This window comes from Nannospalax galili, unplaced genomic scaffold, assembly GCF_000622305.1.
Source record: "Nannospalax galili isolate Female #2095 unplaced genomic scaffold, S.galili_v1.0 scaffold424, whole genome shotgun sequence".
Taxonomy (NCBI): Eukaryota; Metazoa; Chordata; class Mammalia; order Rodentia; family Spalacidae; genus Nannospalax; species Nannospalax galili.
The window spans coordinates 2,383,574-2,391,905 of NW_008352334.1; the positions used below are offsets into that span (position 1 = coordinate 2,383,574).

General features: G+C 47.0%; 1 non-coding gene across 1 annotated transcript; it reads right to left on the minus strand.

Moving 5' to 3' along the window:
* Positions 1-273: 273 nt before the first annotated feature.
* Positions 274-340, minus strand: LOC115067033. Its single transcript, XR_003846471.1, has one exon. It is a non-coding gene; the product is annotated as a small nucleolar RNA SNORD27 (small nucleolar RNA).
* Between the last annotated feature and the right edge of the window lie 7,992 nt (positions 341-8,332).

Genomic DNA, 8,332 nt, shown 5'->3' on the forward strand with positions numbered 1-8,332 from the left:
CATGATAGACTCAGATGGCTCTGAAAATATAAGCTCAAATAAACTTTTATAAATTCCCTTGGTGTTTTATCATATCAACAGAAAAGTGATTAATACAATACTATAATCCTAGCACTTGGGAAGTAGAGGCAGATTGATCAGAAGTTCAAGGTCATCCTCTACTACATAGCAAGTTCAAGACAATCCTGGGATACAAGAGACCCTGTCTCAAAACAGACAACAGACTTTGTCACTCCAAGGGAAATACACCTTGTCTAAATATCTCTTTTTTTTCCTCAGTAGTAAGATGACACCACTGCAATTCAGCCATATGCTTGTCATTTTATACTCATCATGAAGGCATTGTCTAAATACTTCTAGAACTAGTGCTCCTTCTCACTAATTCTAAGTTGCCAGAGTCTCTGGCTTCTTCTGGCCCCTTCCAGGGCACAGTAGAGACCAGCCCAGGCCTTACCTGAGAAGTACCCTCCTCTAACTGGCAGTGGTCCCTGGGCTAGCTGACCTGTGTGCTACCCTTGAGGTGTCTGAAGTGGAATCCCCAAGGTCTATCCAGTGCCAAGGGTCTCTGACATACATACAGATCACATACAAGTCATGCCACTGTGGGCAGTCTGTAGTCACTCAGGGTCCTTTGGGTCTGCTAAGTAGAAGAAAAAGGCTCACAGGTGATAGAAATTAGGCTGGGTTTGGGTACTGCCCTCTGCTGGGCCCAGGAGGTAGCCCTCAGAAAGATGGCCCTGTATAGGGAATTTCACACTCAGAAACCTAAGAGCTCCCCATGTATGAGACGCTGGGGCAGAACAGGAATAATCCAGAATGCCACATCACCACCCCCGCTCATCATCAGTGGCAGCTCCTTAGTGCCTTTAATGCTCCTTGTATCCCCAGTCCACCCCGTAAGAGGGTGAGAAAGTTCTAGAACATCCATGTACATCCTGTTCTGCCACCTTGTCCCCTCATGCCATTCTCTTCCCTTCCCCTTGAGCTGCACGGTCCTGTACTTTGGCTCAGCCTGACTCCCCATGCCTGCCCAACTTGAGTCTGTACTTCCCCAGGATGATATGCTTTTCTTTCTGTATGTCCAGCCCAGGCCTGCCCTACAGCCCCGGAGCTTACTGTCCACAGCTCCAGTCCAAACACTCTGAAAGATGGGGCCACACATCACATGAGCTGCCTCCAAATAGTGGCCAGAGCCAGCTGTTTTCTGTGCAGACTGATGAAGAGGGCTTTGGCTTCTCTGGTTCTGTGTGTCACTGCTTCCAGCTCATCACTTGGCCCCTCCCTTCCAACATGGCTTCTCTATGCTCAAGCTCTTCATTTTATCCTTCCTGGGCACTTCAAGCTCTAGCCCCTACCAAGCATATGCCTGGGCATGGAGAAAGTTCCCAGACATTCGTATTAACAAGTGAGTGGGTAGAGAAGAGATGCATAGGGCAGGCACTTCTCTGTTGGGGGACCCTGCTAAGGTCGCAGTCCACCATGTCCAGATAGCTCTACGGAGCTTGGCGCTGAATGGAGGACTCCCTTTCTCAGCAGGAGCTTCCTGCTCTCTGCCTCACCTTATTTGGAAAGTGTCTCCAAGCACAGATGCCTGGCCTTATTTGGAACATGACCTTTGGCGTAGTTACCTGCAAAACCTGCCCCTAGGTTTTTTCTGTATGGTAATTAGGCACTGCACTGTAGCCAGACAATAGGGTCCTCCTGCCACATGTAAATAAAGCATATTATGAGCACCCATCAGGTGAAGCTTTGGCCGCCATCTTCACCCTATATCCCCCCCCCCAAGAAACGACTCACTGAAGCTGACTCCCAGAAGGCTTTTTCCATCGTCACGGCGGTTCTGACCCTGCCCACCACCTCTGCTTTGTTCTCATGTATCAGTGGCCAATGACTCACAAGGGAAGGGAGAGGCCCAAACTTCTCCACCCTGTGTGGTGGGAATAGACGGCTGAACTTCAGTATCTAACACAGGAAAACCATCTCTGTTGGCCACAACATCAACAGAGTTCTAAGATGCCCGTACTAGTCTACTTTTCTATTGCTGTGATAAAACACTCTGACCAAAAAAGCAATTTGGAAAGGAAAGGGCTCATTTCAGCTTACACTTCCGGGTCACAGTCCATCCCTGAGGGAAGTCAGGAGAGGAACTCAAGCAGGAACTTGGGCCTCGCTCGCTGGCTGGCTCAGCTGGCTTTCCTATATAGCAAAGGACCACCTGCCTCGGAATGGTACTGGCTTCTGAAGCTAATTAGAACAGTGGGTAACCATGGTTTGAGGAGCCCTCTTTTTCCTTGAAATTCTGAAGTATAGTTTACCCACCAGAACCCACTGATCACTCTTAACACAGCCAGGCCTTCATGGCCTCCTGATATTCATGGGTGAGCCGGGAGCAATCTTTATCAAGCGTTCTTGCTAAAAACAGAAAATATGGAATGCAAATCAAGTTCCAGGGCAGACTTCAGTTTTCAGAAAACACAGAGGTCAGAAGAGCAAGTTAAATGACACTTTGGGGAAGTTAGCAGACAAACCCAGTGATGGGCATTCCACAGAGTGACTCAGTTCCTACAGCATGACAAAATAAAATTCAATATGGTGTGTCCTAGGTGTGTAACAGACTTTAAGGAACAGCTGAATGATGAATTGAATATTTCTTATAAAAGGGCAGAATTTTTCCATAATAAAAATGAAAATGAAAGTCAAAAATAACTAAAGATATTTAGGTGCATTAAGCAAAAAATGAGCAGTATACTTAATAGAGTTTTCCATAAAATACTTCTTGATTAAAGCATATTTATTCTAGTAAAAATGACTTTATACACATGAACTCAAAATGCCCTTGGGACGTCAGAATAGCATAGAGTAAGCTCTCAGTACCTTGAACTAGGCTGCACTAATGATAATTGCCTGTCAAAAAAAGAAAATAAATAATGTACTACATCAGGCATGATGGTAGATACCTATAATCCCAGCATACAGGAGACAGAAGGAGGAAAGTCATGAGTTAGAGGGTAGCCTAGGCTACCTAGTGAGTCCAAGTCCTTAAAAAAACAAACAACAGGGGCTGGAGAAATGGCTCAGTGGGTAAGAGCACTGGCTGATCTTGCAGAGGTCCTAGGTTCAGTTCCCAGCACACACGTGGCAGCTAACAACCATCTTTAACTCCAGTTCCAGAGGATCTGACACCATCTTCTAGTCTTCGCGGGCATTGCATACATGGGTGTACTTACATACATACAGGCAAAAAAAAAAAGCCACTTCTTTTTAGGCTCAGACTCATTTGAAGCTTTGAGTGGGACTTGGGCTTAGAGTCATCCAAAGGTTTAAGTGGGACTTGGGTTCACACTCATCTGAAGGTTTAGTTGGAACTTAGGTTTCCCTTCTGAGGGGACTCACTCTGTGGCAGGCAGCTAATACCTCTTACCAGCAGGAACCTTCTGTGCCTCCCCACATGGACATTTCCACAGGCTACTTGACTGTACCTGTCATGTGATAACTGGTTTCTCTCCTACAGACCTCTCCAAAAGAGCTCAAGGTGGAAGTCCAGTGTCTTCAGTGGCCACCGAAGACAGCTAGAGCTAATCCTAGGCCACAGAGCAGAGCAGATGAAAAAGAAATAATAGCAATATCGTAGAGGAAAATACTGAGCCCCGTCTTGGAAGTTGTGCACTGCTACTTCTGTACCACTCTTTATTCAAAGCAAGTCACTAAGTCCAGCCCACATCCTAGGAGCAGTGAACTAGTCTTCATCTTCTTCTTCAGATTTATTTTTATTATTTTCAGTTAGGTGTATGTGTGTATGTCTATGTGTGGCTATGTGCATGTGAGGAGCAGTGCCTGTGGAGGCCAGAGGCATCAGATCCCCTGAAGCTGGAGTTATAGGGAGTTGTGAGCCATCCTACGTAAGTGCTAAGAACTGAACTCAGGTCCTCTGAAAGAGCAGGAAGTGCTGTTAACTGCTGAGCCACCTCTCCAGCCCCATGCCTTCATATTTTGAAAGAAAATTATCAAAAACTTTTAGGGCATACCTTTTTTTTTCTGGTCTTTTTTGAGACAGGGTCTCCCAGTAGCCCCAGCTGGCCTGGAACTCACTATGTAGACCAGGCTGGCCTTGAACTCACAGAGATCCACCTGCCTCTGCCTCCCGAGTGCTGGGATTAAAGGCATGCACCACCACGCCTGGTAGGGCATATTTTTTTTTAAATATTTTATTCATTATTTTTATTTTATGTGTATGAGTGTACCTGCATGTATGTGAGTGCACCCATGTCATGAAATGCCACGGAGGTCAGAAGAGGGCTTCGGATTTCCCGCTGGAACTGGAGTTAAGGACGGTTGGTAGACACCATATGGGTGCTGGGAATCGAACCTGGGTCCTCTACAAGAGCAGTCAGTGCTCTTAACCACTGAGCCTGCTGAGCCATCTCTCCAGCCCCTTAGGGCATATCTTAAAACCACCAAAGCACATATAATATATGGATTTTGTTTGCGTCATGACTCAGACAAACCAATTATAAGAGCAATTTGTAAGGAACCAGGGACGCTCTAGCTTGGACAACTATTAGACAATGTGGAAGACTATTGTTACTCGTATTTGGTCAGAACTGCAGTTGAATGAGAAAATGCCCAGGTTTTTAGAGGGCATATCTTAAAACCACCAAAGCACATATAATATATGGATTTTGTTTGCGTCATGACTCAGACAAACCAATTATAAGAGCAATTTGTAAGGAACCAGGGACGCTCTAGCTTGGACAACTATTAGACAATGTGGAAGACTATTGTTACTCGTATTTGGTCAGAACTGCAGTTGAATGAGAAAATGCCCAGGTTTTTAGATGTATACTAACCATGTAGAGGAAATGACACAGTATTTAGGACTCGCTTTAACATACGCCAGCAAAAATTAAAGAATGGGCTACAAGGAAACAGAAAAAGTCTGGGGACAGCTAGAGCTGATCCTGGGTCGGAGAGCAGAGGGGATGGAAAGGAATAGAGACGTCGTAGAGGAAAATACTGAGCTGAAAAAAAAAATGCATGTATGCGGGCAGAAGGCCACAAAAGGCCCAGGTAGCTAAAGGAAAGGTAGGCGTCTCCCTCTCAGCCATCCCCCACCCGCCCCTCTCTCCTTCACGACACAGTGTCCCAGAGTGCATAGACTTCTTACAGGCTTCCTACTTAGATTTCCTTGGAGTTTTCTCTCTGAAGAATCTATTCTCTGAACGGGAACTTTCCAGAGATTTTCTGGAGCTTTCCCTTCAGCAAGGTGGCAGAGCTTCAGCTGTGGCTTCTTCTTGCCTCCCCACCCCTGCCCAGCTCTTCTGCTAAGGACTTTTGTGGGGTCCTCGACTGAAGGCCATAGCAGTCCCAGTACAGAGAGAGGTTCATGTCATGGGCCTCATCGCACAGGCATTCACTGAGCAGCTGTCCTTAGCCCATATAACTCTGAGAGGAGGCAGCTGTGCCCTCAGGGTCCACAGTTACTAGGCAATGGCACAGTTGTCCAGCTGCCTACAAAGCACCTGGCATTGTTTTGACTGAGCATCAAGTACAAATTCCTGCTAGACCACAATCAGACACAAAACACCTTAGCCCAGTGCCATAAACTAGCTGTCATCCACAAATCACCCCACAGTAAGGCTCTCTGCTATTTTACTTTATTTTATTTTTGTTAAGTGGTTTTGTGATTAGCACAGGCCTTGACTTACCATGGAACTGAGCCTACCAATGGGTACTGGGTACTAAGCGGCAAAGGAGGAACAGGTACAAAAGCAAGCCCATCGCCAACCTAAACACAGCAGGGTCTTTGAAAGACTGCCATGGGTTCCTTGCCCCACCAGAGGAAGGGCCAAATCCAAAGTCCACCCATCAGGACAAGAAAATTCCTACAGGCATTCAGCTCGTCCACTATCATGAAACCAGTCACCCTACAGTATCACTTGGGAGCTTTCTAAGTTGCCAAGTGCCTGAAGAAAATATGACAGCCCTCAGAAGGAAAAGCTCACATTTACTGAGCACCAACCACATACCAGACACCATGCTAAACCCTCTCTGTCCACGATCTCCTTTAATGCATCATCTCCTTTCATCCTCACAACATCACCATCCTGCTGTGAGGACGTGTGATGGTCAGTTTCTCTTGACATAACGTCTAGTCACCAGGGAGGAGAGTCTCAGTGAGAGACTGTCTAGGTCAGGATAGCCTGTGGGCATGTCTGGGAAGGACTGTCTTGTTTCCCTTTATTGACATGAGACGACTCACCCTGGAAATGTAAAGCACCATTCCCTGGCACGGGGCTCTGGACTGTAAGGAGAGAAAGAGAGCTAAGCACTAAGTATGTGTGCATGCGTGCATTCCCCCTCTGCTCCTGACTGGATGTGATGTGACCAGCTGTCTCAAGCTTCTGCTGCCTTGACTCCCCTACAACCTGCAGCCTAGAACTGTAATCTACAACAAACGCTTTCTCCCCTATACTGCTTTCTGTCAGGGTATTTTATCACAGCAACAGAAATGAAATTAGAATGGGGGAGGGCAGTACTTAGCCCCATTTTCCAAGTGAGGAACGGGAGGCTCCACAGTGCTGTGACAAGCAGGAGTCAGTAACAAGTAGAACTGAGGTTTGGACTTTCACACGCTAAGCAATACCATGTTTGAAACGTGCATAAGAGTCATTGAAATATGTTTATACCAGAGCTTGATGCATCTCCAGACTCAAAGGGAGGGGGAGGCAGACTCTCCCAGAAGCACCTGCCCAAAGGCTGCCCCGGGCCTATACCTAATCCATTAAGCAACCAGACTCATTTTGTTAATGCCTCAATCTTGATATTAAAAGACTTGTGTCACTCAACCCCAAATCCTCAGCCTGGCCCAGACGGCGCGTCAGCCTACCCCATTCCTTAGCCCCCAGCCCCACTGCAGGCCATGCAGTGTTCACCTGCTGATTGAAATAATGCAATTAAGGGATACAGAAAATCCATTCCGTGTAGTGCCATCTGCATGCACATCTGACAGCTAATTTGATTGGCGCTCTGTAATCAATAAAGCACTCATGCAGTCGCCAGTTAATTCACTTCGATATTTTCCTACACCGTTTATAAGTGAAAAATACTCCCAGCTCTGCTCCTGCCAACACCCAGGGCCAAGCAGCAAGGCTCTAGGAAACAAAGCTCTGGAAACACACAGACAGAACTCACGGTGTGTAGATCCTGGGTCCAGAAGAAGGCTCATGCTCAATTTGGATTAATGGATCATGCTCTTCTGGGATGGAAAATAATGGCCCCCAGTCCAGTCTAGGAGGTTAAACGGCCCCAAGCAGACTGTATCTGGGGAGAATCCTAATCCATCCATCAGTTGGAAGGGTTTGGAGAACAGACTCTGGATGAGTGGATGGATGGAAGGGTGGGAAGGTAGTTGAATGGACAGATTATTAAGCATACTAAAAGAAGTTGAAAGAGCAAAGAAAACAAAGAGAGAGAAAATGGTATAGCGCTTCTTCCCAACTGTCAACTTGATAAGATCTAGGGTTGTGTAGGAGGTGGGTCTCTGGGCATGTCTGTGGGAGGTTGCCTTGATTAGGTTAATTGAGGTGGGAAAACCTGCTCACTGTGGGTGGCTCCACTCCCTGAGCAGGGATCTTGGACTGCATGAAAAGGGAGACCTGAGCAGAGGCATTCACTCTGCTTCCTGATTGCTGATAAAATGTGACCAGCTGCTACAAGTGCCTGCCACCTTGACATCCCCCCATGGTGGACTGTGCCCTGGAGCTGTGAGCCTAACTGAACCCTTTCTCCCTTAAGTTGCTTTGATCAGGTATGTTAGTGTGGTAACTAAGTCAGATGATGAGGTAAAGACTAGATTAACAGCTGTTCAGATGAGCCTACAGTGATGGCATGATCGTGGGTGACCATGGCCATGAATCTTAGATCAGACTCTCCACAAACAGGACTGAAGACAAGGACATGCATGTCTATGGAAATATTCTCTGGAGAAAGGCTATGCAGAGCAGGGTGGGTAGAAGGAAGAGAAGGATGCGGTCACTGGTGGAGCCCCAGCTCCACCTCCCTCTGCAGTGTTCCCTGAGGCACTCAAGTTGCCCACAGCGGACCTCACGTTGAGGTAAGAGGTCTGGCCTTTCAGAATCCCTTGTTAATCATTGGATCTGAACTACCCACTATCCCCCTAATCAGGGAAGGGGAGGTGGTAAAACTCCCTGGATAAGGTAGGTCCCATTGGCAAAGGATGATGCTTGGAGGACAAGCCAGCAGCCGCCACCCACAGAACCAGGGAATGGGGGCACCGGAAGGAGGCATTCAGGATGGGTATACCCAAACCATC